The sequence below is a fragment of the Ranitomeya imitator genome, chromosome 6, assembly GCF_032444005.1.
Source record: "Ranitomeya imitator isolate aRanImi1 chromosome 6, aRanImi1.pri, whole genome shotgun sequence".
In the NCBI taxonomy this organism is placed as follows: Eukaryota; Metazoa; Chordata; class Amphibia; order Anura; family Dendrobatidae; genus Ranitomeya; species Ranitomeya imitator.
Genome location: NC_091287.1, coordinates 99,303,626 through 99,315,087, shown reverse-complemented (window position 1 = coordinate 99,315,087; position 11,462 = coordinate 99,303,626). Strand labels below are relative to the sequence as shown.

Here is an 11,462-nt window from a genome sequence, read left to right as displayed (position 1 = left end):
CTGAATACATGTGGGGATTTCCTAAAAAAAGACAATCCCCACATGTATTCAGGCTGTTTAGCAGCCGCAAATCATGCAGCTGCGGGGACTAAATTTGAATTTCTGAGCATGCCCAAAATAATCGGAGAACACTGGAGCATGCTCGGAAAACTCGAGTAACGAGCACACGCGCTCATGTCTATATGTCAATGGTGTGATTTTCACATCTATGACTAACAAAATAACAAAAATTATTAACTTGTTTTTCTGACTTTTTTACATAAATTTCCAGTTGAGACAAATAATACAACTGCATTAAAACTGGGAGAAGATCAAGACCCAGATATAGTAGCAGAGACAGAACCTAGCAGAAGTAAGTGTGACAATAAGGCCTATGTTGTATGATGTCGGAGATTGAGAATTATTCATGAGCAGATGTTAACTCCCAGTGGTACGAATGCCACATGTATGATGACTGACAATGATCATTGACTTGTTTTTTTTTTGTTTTTTTATATGAATTTTTAGTTGAGAAGAAAACTAAGTCTGCAATAAAACTGGCAGGAGAGAAAAATGCCAAAATAGTAGAAGAGCGAGAACCTAGAAGACGTAAGTGTGATAATAAGGTCAATGTTGTTTGATGTTGGCCAGTGAGAATAATTCATGTGGAGAAGATGTTATCTGTCAGTGGTGGGATTGTCACATGTATGATGTCTGACAATGATCATCCTATTACTTACTTTAGTTTTATATCTTCTCTCATAGGTTCCATCTTCCGACGGATTATATCATCCTGTCGGCGTGGACTATCCAGGGCTGCTCACAGCATCAGAAAACGATGCATTTTTCCAATCTGTCATTAGGGTACCATATACATCTAGTGCCCTGAAGAAAGTACAGCAAGTCCATCATCAAAGCTGTACTTGGGCAGCACTGTGGCTCAGTGGTCAGCACTGTTGCTTTGCAGCACTGGGATCCTGGGTTTAAATGTCACTAAGGAAAACATCTGCATGGAGTTTGTATGTTCTCCCAGTGTTTGCGTGGGTTTCCTCCGGGTTCTCCGGTTTCCTCCCACACTCCAAAGACATACTGATAGGGAATTTTCTGTGGAATATGATGGCGCACAAATACACGTAAGAAATAATACCCGTGCGGAAATATTTCTATCATCTACTTGTGGCCTTCTGACCAGCAAAAAGCATCTGCAGAAGATGAAGGCCCCTTTAAGCACATCAAATCTTACTTCCATGCAATTCCTAAATGTAAAAAAATAAATTCTGAATTAATTAATGTTGCTTTGTTATAGAATATTTCTGAAATATATGGCATACCAATACTGTACGTCGTACATGTTCGAAGCACCCTCATGAAGTTTTGTTTTTTCACTAAACGTGTATGTACTGTAGTGTGGTGCGGTAATACACTTCCCTACTGCCATCTTCTCTGGGATCAAGCTCTGTCCGGCTCCTCTTTTGTGTGATGTCATAGCTACATAGTTGAAAAAAGACCTAGGCCCATCAAGTTTACCCTTTCTCCACCAATTGTCCATTTTGTCACTAAATTAAATATAACCCACAATGCTACGTGTATTGAGGAAATCCAGCCCTTTTTTAAAAGTTGTTGTAGTGTCTGTCATTACTAGTTCTTGTGGTAGGGCATCCCACAGTCTGACTGCTTTAACTGTAAATAACCCTTTCCTATTTAGCTGTCAGAATCACCTGTCATTGCTCTTCAGTCTGTTCGGCTCACTCTATGCTCTCGGTATAAGCCAGAAGTCTCATCTATAATGCAAGCCTATGGGGCCTTGTTCTGACGCTCCATAGGCTTACATTGTTAAAGCCACATCCGGGTTACATAGAGCGCAGTATGACCCGGTCTGTCTGGAGAGCGTTGACATCAATCAGAAGAGGAGCAATCGGTGCTAGATACCAGAGAACTCGGTGGTAGGTGAATATATTAACATACGCTGCAGACCAGAGGTGTTGCTAGGATCCTAAAAGATTAGAGGCTCAGCTCCAAAGTACATGTCTTCTCACATGACCCCTCACGACTTATAAGAGGATTTATACATACAGTATATAATTACATAAATTAAGAGGAGTCGCAGGAGACTAGATGAATATATATGCACATACAGTGCCTTGCGAAAGTATTCGTCCCCCTTGAAGTTTTCAACCTTTTCCCACATATCATGCTTCAAACATAAAGATACCAAATGTAAATTTTTGGTGAAGAATCAGCAAGTGGAACACAACTGTGAAGTTGAATTAAATTTATTGGTGATTTAAAATTTTTGTGGAAATTCAAAAACTGAAAAGTGGGGCGTGCAATATTATTCGGCCCCTTTAACTGAATACTTTGTTGCATCACCTTTTGCTGCGATTACAGCTGCAAGTCACTTGGGGTATGTCTCTATCAGTTATTACATCGAGAGACTGAAATTTTTGCCCATTCTTCCTTGGCAAACAGCTCGAGCTCAGTGAGGTTTGAAGGAGATCGTTTGTGAACAGCAGTTTTCAGCTCTTTCCACAGATTTTCAATTGGATTGAGGGCTGGACATTGACTTGGCCATTCCAACACCTGGATATGTTTATTTATGAACCATTCCATTGTAGATTTTGCTTTATGTTTGGGATTATTGTCTTGTTGGAAGACAAATCGCCGTCTAAGTCTCAGGTCTTTTGCAGACTCCAACAGGTTTCCTTCAAGAATGGTCTTGTATTTGGCTCCATCCATCTCCCATCAATTTTAACCATCTTCCTTGTCCCTGCTGAAGAAAAGCAGGCCCAAACCATGATGCTGCCACCACCATGTTTGACATTGGGGATGGTGTGTTCAGGGTGATGAACTATGTTGCCTTTACGCCAAACATATTGTTTGGCATTGTTGTCAAAAAGTTTGATTTTGGTTTCATCTGACCAGAGCACCTTCTTCCACATGTTTGGTGTGTCTCCCAGGTGGCTTGTTGCAAACTTTAAACAACACTTTTTATGGATATCTTTGAGAAATGGCTTTCTTCTTGTCACTCTTCCAAAAAGTCCAGATTTGTGCAGTGTACGACTGATTGTTGTCCTATGGACAGACTGTCCCACCTCAGCTGTAGATCTCTGCAGTTCATCCAGAGTGATCATGGGCCTCTTGGCTGCATCTCTGATCAGTCTTCTCCTTGTTTGAGATGAAAGTTTAGAGGGACGGCCGGGTCTTGGTAGATTTGCAGTGGTATGATACTCCTTCCATTTCAATATGATCGCTTGCACAGTGCTCCTTGGGACGTTTAAAGTTTTGGAAATAATTTTGTATCCAAATCTGGCTTTAAACTTCTCCACAACAGTATCACGGACCTGCCTATTGTGTTCCTTGGTCTTCATGATGCTCTCTGTGCTTCAAACAGAACCCTGAGGGTATGTGCACACGTCAGGATTTCTTGCAGAAATTTCCTGAAGAAAAACGGAAATTTTCTGCAAGAAATCCGCATTTGTTTTTTGCGTTTTTTTCCCATTTTTTTCACGTTTTTTTTAGCATTTTGCAAGCGAAATTAGTTGCAGAATGCTAAGGTTTTCCAAGCGATCTGTAGCATCGCTTGGAAAACTGACTGACAGGTTGGTCACACTTGTCAAACATAGTGTTTTTACAAGTGTGACCAACTTTTTACTATAGATGCTGCCTATGCAGCATCAATAGTAAAAGATAGAATGTTTAAAAATAATAAAAAAAATGGTTATACTTACCTGCAGACAGCAGATATCCTCAGCGGCGTCCGTTCCTATAGATGGTGTGTGTGTGCAGGACCTTCGATGACGTCACGGTCACGTGAGCGGTCACATGAGCGGTCACGCGACCAATCACAAGACGGTGACGTCATCGCAGGTCCTTCACACAGAGCATCTATAGGAATGGAAGCGGCAGCATGCACCGATGAGAGGCGGGAGGACTCCGGGGCCATCAGATGGTGAGTATATCACTATTTTTATTTTAATTCTTTTTTTTTACCAATTATATGGTGCCCAGTCCGTGGAGGAGAGTCTCCTCTTCTCCACCCTGGGTACCAACCGCACATAATCTGCTTACTTCCCGCATGGTGTGCACAGCCCCATGCGGAAAGTAAGCAGATCAATGCATTCCTAGGTGTGTGGAATCCCCGCAATTCCGCAAATTTAATGAACATGTTGCTTTTTTCCACAATGCGATTTTTTCGCAGAAAAAAAAGCAACATTTGCACAAGAAATGCGGAATACACTTTAAATAATAGGAGGCATATGTAAGCGTGAAAAATACTGAACGTGTGCACATGGCCTGAGACTATCACAGAGCAGGTGCATTTATGTGGAGACTTGATTACACACAGGTGGATTATATTTATCATCATTAGGCATTTATGACAACATTGGATCATTCAGAGATCCACAATCAACTTCTGGAATGGGTTTGCTGCACTGACAGTAAAGGGGCCGAATAATATTGCACGCCCCACTTTTCAGTTTTTGAATTTCCACAAAAATGTAAAATAACCAATACATTTCGATCAACTTCACAATTGTGTTCCACTTGTTGTTGATTCTTCACCAAAAATTTACATTTGGTATCTTTATCTTTGAAGCATGATATGTGGGAAAAGGTTGAAAAGTTCAAGGGAGCCGAATACTTTTGCAAGGCACTGTAGGTACACAAGGTTATAAATTATGTAATTTTATAAATACAGGAAGTATGTGCATACGTCTAGGATATGACTTCCGAAGAAAAACTAATCTGACCATTAAAGGGAACCTGTCACCTGAATTTGGCGGGACCAGTTTTGGGTCATATGGGCGGGGTTTTTGGGTGTTTGATTCACCCTTTCCTTACCCGCTGGCTGCATGCTGGCTGCAATATTGGATTGAACTTCATTCTCTGTCCTCCATAGTACACGCCTGCACAAGGCAAGATTGCTTTGTGCAGGCGTGTACTATGGAGGACAGAGAATGAACTTCAATCCAATATTGCAGCCAGCATGCAGCCAGCGGGTAAGGAAAGGGTGAATCAAACACCCGAAAACTCCGCCCATATGACCCAAAACCAGTCCCGCCAAATTCAGGTGACAGAGTCCCTTTAAAGGGAGCAAAACACCAGAGAACTGATAAAAAAAAGTAAATAGAACAATGTATGAAAATATAAATATTATATTACATTTGTCAAGTATAAAAGGTATGGGAGAAACATAAATATAAGAAAAAAGGGCGCATAACATAGTTGTATTTAGTAAAAGAGACATATGTCAAGGTTAGGTAGGGAGACGTGCTGCATAATGCTGTCAACAGTGTATTGAAAATATGTGAATACTATCAAGTAAGAACAAATTTAATTTTACATGAAGACACTGCGAGTATTTTATAACACTATGGTTAGTCAAGAAAGTGACCAAATGTATAAGTGGATACAAGAACTAAATACTGTATTTTACGCATTATAAAACGCACTTTGGGGGGTGCATCTTATAACGTGTTCGTTTTTCACTCTGCTCCTTCCCAGAGCCATAACTTTTTTATTTTTCCGTCAATTTGGCCATGTTAGGGCTTATTTTTTGCGGGACGAGTTGTACTTTTGAACGACATCATTGGTTTTAGCATGTCGTTTACTAGAAAACGGGAAAAAAATTCCAAGTGCGGTGAAATTGCAAAAAAAGTGCAGTCCCACACTTGTTTTTTGTTTGGCTTTTTTGCTAGGTTCACTAAATGCTACAACTGACCTGACATTATGATTCTCCAGGTCACTATAAGTTCATAGACACCTAACATGTCTAGGTTATTTTTTACCTAAGTTGTGAAAAAAAATTCCAAACTTTGCTAAAAAAAAAAATGGCGCCATTTCCCGATACTAGTAGCGTCTCCATTTTTCATGATCTGGGGTCGGTTGAGGGCTTATTTTTTGCGTGCCGAGATGACGTTTCTAATGATAGCATTTTGGTGCAGATATGTTCTTTTGATCGCCCGTTATTGCATTTTAATGCAATGTCGTGGCGACCAAAAAACCGTAATTCTGGCGTTTCAAATTTTTTTCTCGCTACGCCGTTTAGCAATCAGGTTAATGTTTTTTTTTATTTGATAGATCGGGCGATTCTGAATGCGGCGATACCAAATATGTGTAGATTTGATTTTTTTTTATTGATTTATTTTGATTGGGGCGAAAGGAAGGTGATTTAAACTTTTATATTTTTTTACTTTTTCACATTTTTTTTAACTTTTTTTTTAACTTTTGCCATGCTTCAATAGCCTCCATGGGTCTCAAGGACCTCTAAGGTTACAATGTACAAGTATCGCTGACCCCCGATCATGTGACGGGGGTCGGCGATGCCGTCATTTCCGGCCGCCCGGCCGGGTGCGGTAGTTAAATGCCGCTGTCTGCATTTGACAGCGGCATTTAACTAGTTAATAGGCGCGGGCAGATCGCGATTCTGCCCGCGCCTATTACGGGCACATGTCAGCTGTTAAAAACAGCTGACATGTCCCGGCTTTGATGCGGGCTCACCGCCGGAGCCCGCATCAAAGCGGGGCTTCTGACCTCGGACGTACTATCCCGTCCGAGGTCAGAAAGGGGTTAACGGTACATTTGCTGCAGGCTGGGATGAGGGGGTTCCAGACGCCGCTGCTGCCCAGGGATGTCCGCCGCTGCTGCTGCCCGGGGTGTTCGCCACTACTACTGCCCGGGGTGTCCGCCACTGTGTTTCACAAACATTTTGTGAAAGGCCAGAACCCCCTGCAGTTCCTTGTTCCCTCCTGTGTGGTGGACTCTGGGAAAATGGCAACCGGTGGGCGGCGCATGTGCAGATAGAGATCTTGGCACCAATATCTTGGGAGATGTGATTTCAGGGCTGAGATCTCATCTCCCAAGATCTTGATGCCGAGATCTCCATCTGCGTATGTGCCGCCCCCCGGAGGCCATTTTTCCGGAGTCCATCGCACAGGAGGAAAGGGCACTGGCCTTTCATGAAATGTCGGCAGAGCACTCCCGCATCGGCGGCGAACACCCAGGGCAGTAGTGCAGAGAACCCCAGCAGCACTGCCGGGGACACCTGCAGCACCGGACACCCCCTCATCCCAGCCTGCGGCCTGCAGCATCACCCCACTCCTGCCTCCTCCAACAGCGACCCTAGGACCGTGCTTCACCGCAACCATCACCCCCAGTAAGCAATAAGACGCATAGAGTAAAAGAAGCACCACCATTTTATAAAAAAAAAAAGTTTTTTTCCTATTTTTCTCCTCAAAATTTGGGGAGCGTCTTATAATCCGAAAAATATGGTAGTTAGCATAGATAAAGTATATATATAGGTGGATATGCCACATGCACAATAGTATATATTTTTTTGTAGCTAGATGATCTAGTCGGGGAACATAGCCAGAAATGAGACTAGTCCAGTTCTGCCTCCAGCGCCAAAGCATTCCAGAGAAGAATATAAATGAGACAACTAGCCCTCTATAGTGATATTCTTGTGCTGATAATACAGTGACTTTATTGAAACTACAACTCACATCTCAGAAAATGATACATTGTTAGAATCAGATTCTCAGACCCTAAATCATGCTGTGATTAGACAAATGTGTGTCAGAACCATGATGAATATTTATTAAAAAAACAGGTATAGATGTCCAACAATACAGACAAAAGGACGAATTAGTGGGTGAGCCAGTGAAGGAGCCCCAATAGAACAAAGGCACCAATACTTATATGGCATAACAAAATACAAAAGTATTACCTGTACAGGTATTTAAGACATACAAAAGTCACATAATATAAAGCTCAAAGTGTCTACCAAACACCCGACATGCGTTTCACAAATGCTTCATCAGGGGGGTTTGTGGGACTGTGGGCTAGGTATTTAAAGTGCCAATGACCAATCAGCATATACATAAAGAAATACATGAGTAAGTGTATAATAGTTACCTCACGTATAATGGAGACACATGATCTACCACAGATGACAGTGTGGCACCCCGGGAGTTCGGGTACCACAGTAGGGCTGCCTTCCTCTCGGGGAGGGTAGTGCTATGCCTGGAAACAAGAGGGATCCCTTTGGCAGGTTATCCCATATACAACACCTTCTGACTCTAGGCCAAGAGGGGGAGCTCAAAACCTGGTTTTAGGGGAACTTCCCTATATTCATTCTGGACTGGAGGAGGAGTCAGTTCAGTCTGGAGTAGACAGCAACGAGTGAGGAGCAGAGGAGAGATTGAGGGCTCAAGGAGGCAGCAAGTGGGCCTCCTGTGAGCCAGAGTGCAGAAATCGAGAACCAGGAGCCCGAAGTTGTGGATAACTGTAAGGTCCACGACAGACCGAAAGGGCATAGGACTATATGTAAACTGCCCATACAACACCTGTGGTACAGCAGCATTCTGGAGCCTGGAATCACCATGCAGAGACCCCAAAAGGAACGGCTCAAGCTGCCTTTCATACAGGTACTGTCCCAGGACAGTAAAGAACTAGGACCTTGTTAGGACACTTCAGATAGCAAGGAACTGATAGTGAGCGCAAAGTGGAAGGCTCCTAACCTGACCTGCCAAGGGTATTTTCACTTGTTTCTGGGCTGCCTGGACTCCTTTTGTACCTGTGGCCGATACCCTGGACTGTGGCCTACTACCACCAGTAAACCAGGTAAAGACTTTACAACTCTGTGTCCTCCACTTATTCGTCGGCATACATAATTCTTGCCACACACCTTGGGAGCCCTGGGGACCCCGCTTCACCTGTGGAAAGCGTTACCATCTTGCTGCAACAACATCACCCCAGAGGACCCCTTTAAGCAGCGTCAGTTCCTATTAACCGAGAACCACAGGTGGTGTCATGAATAATAGACTTTATCCACAATTCCCCTAAAAAGACCTTTCCCCCTTTTATTGGGCGCTCAGGGCCACGGACCGGGTTGCAGCCACCATGACATTTCCTTTAAGGCTGGACCCGGTACCAATTACTCCAAGGCCCAGGCGGGTGACTCAACTTGGCGACTCAACTTGGTGTCACCAACAGGATCTATTGTGAGACTATTGGACTGAGACATTGTGCCAAAACCACCATTGCAAAGCTGCGTGGAGCGTGAGGAGAAGAAGGGGCGTACCTTCGTGGGCGGAGCAATCAAAAAGAATGCCAAGAGAAAGCTGGTGCCATGCAGCGAGAGGAGCCACAAGTGAGGATGCGGTACAGCAACACCGCAACGCCGCAAGTGAGGACTGTTGTGAATTCTGTTGTCGAGCTCCCTCCTGTGGTCGTGAAAGGTACTTCGGTGAGTTCTGTCCGTGGGCTCCCTCTGGTGGCTGTGAGTGGACCTGCTGCTTCTGAGGTTCCTTATACAGGTGACGGGGTTTATCCTTTGGTTTGCTGCTCTATTTAACTCCACTTAGATCGTTACTCCATGCCAGCTGTCAATGTTTCTGCATTGCTTCAGTTCGCTCTTGGATCTTTCTGGTGACCTGTTTACTCCAGCAGAAGCGAAGTTCCTGATATTATCTAATTTGTTCATTGTTTTCTTGTCCAGCTGGATATCATGATTTTGTCTTGCTAGCTGGAAGCTCTGGGATGCAGAGTGGCATCTCCGCACCGTTAGTCGGTGCGGAGGTCTTTTTTGCACACTCTGCGTGGTCTTTTGTAGTTTTTTGTGCTGATCGCAAAGCTACCTTTCCTATCCTCTGTCTATTTAGTAAGTCTGGCCTCCCTTTGCTGAAACCTGTTTCATTTCTGCGTTTGTGACTTTCATCTTTACTTACAGTCAATATATGTGGGGGGCTGCCTTTTCCTTTGGGGAATTTCTCTGAGGCAAGGTAGGCTTTATTTTCTATCTCTAGGGCTAGCTAGTTCTTAGGCTGTGACGAGGCGCCTAGGGAGCGTCAGGAGCGCTCCACGGCTATTTCTAGTGTGTGTGATAGGATTAGGGATTGCGGTCAGCAGAGCTCCCACATCTCAGAGCTTGTCCTGTTTGAGGTTTAACTATCAGGTCATTCCTGGTGCTCCTAACCACCAGGTCATAACAGTACAGCTGGCCCAAAGTATTAATGCATCTCAATAGAGGGATAAGAGAAGTTCTGAGACCATTTTTTTTCTTTGCACTGTGTTTTGTCTTTCTTTTCCCCTAAACCTTTGGGTGGTTCAGGACACAGGTGTAGCCATGGACATTCAAGGTCTGTCCTCTTGTGTGGATCATCTCACTGCAAGGGTACAAAACATTCAAGATTTTGTGGTTCAGAATCCGATGTTAGAGCCTAGAATTCCTATTCCTGATTTATTTTCTGGGAATAGATCTAAGTTTCTGAATTTCAAAAATAATTGTAAACTGTTTCTAGCTTTGAAACCCCGCTCCTCTGGTGACCCCGCTCAACAAGTAAAAATCATTATTTCTTTGTTGCGTGGTGACCCTCAAGACTGGGCATTTTCCCTTGCGCCAGGAGATCCTGCATTGCGTGATGTTGATGCATTTTTTCTGGCTCTTGGATTGCTTTATGATGAACCAAATTCCGTGGATCAGGCAGAGAAAATCTTGCTGGCATTGTGTCAGGGTCAGGATGAAGCGGAGGTGTACTGTCAGAAGTTTAGAAAGTGGTCTGTGCTTACTCAGTGGAATGAATGTGCCCTGGCGTCAATTTTCAGAAAGGGTCTTTCTGAAGCCCTTAAGGATGTCATGGTGGGATTTCCCACACCTGCTGGTCTGAATGAGTCTATGTCCTTGGCCATTCAGATCAATCGGCGCTTGCGTGAGCGCAAAGCTGTGCACCATTTGGCGGTGTTCTCTGAGAATAGGCCTGAACCTATGCAGTGTGATAGGACTTTGACTAGAGCTGAACGGCAAGAACACAGACGTCGGAATGGACTGTGTTTTTACTGTGGTGAATCCACTCATGCTATCTCCGATTGTCCAAAGCGCACTAAGCGGTTCGCTAGGTCTGCCACCATTGGTACAGTACAGTCTAAATTTCTTTTGTCCGTTACTCTGATCTGCTCTCTGTCTTCCTATTCTGTTATGGCATTTGTGTGTATTCAGGCGCTGCCCTGAATTTGATGGACTTGGAGTTTGCCAGGCGCTGTGGTTTTTCCTTGGAGTCCTTGCAGTATCCTATTCCATTGAGAGGAATTGATGCTACGCCTTTGGCCAAGAATAAACCTCAATGCTGGACGCAATTGACCATGTGCATGGCTCCAGCACATCAGGAGGATATTCGCTTTTTGGTGTTGCATAATCTGCATGATGTGGTCGTTTTGGGGTTGCCATGGCTACAGGTCCATAATCCAGTATTGGATTGGAAATCTATGTCTGTGTCCGGCTGGGGTTGTCAAGGGGTACATGGTGATGTTCTATTGTTGTCAATTTCGCCTTCCACTCCTTCTGAAGTCCCTGAGTTTTTATCAGATTACCGGGATGTATTTGAGGAGCCCAAATCCGGTGCCCTACCTCCTCATAGGGATTGCGATTGTGCTATTAATTTGATTCCCGGTAGTAAGTTTCCTAAGGGCCGACTGTTTAATTTATC

The 11,462-nt window shown here is 43.8% G+C and overlaps 1 long non-coding RNA gene across 1 annotated transcript; it reads left to right on the top strand.

Moving 5' to 3' along the window:
• The first annotated feature begins 269 nt into the window (after nt 1-269).
• On the top strand, nt 270-1,268 carry LOC138643587 (uncharacterized). Its single transcript, XR_011314198.1, has 3 exons — nt 270-352; nt 508-588; nt 745-1,268. It is a non-coding gene; the product is annotated as an uncharacterized lncRNA (long non-coding RNA).
• The last annotated feature ends 10,194 nt before the right edge of the window (nt 1,269-11,462 follow it).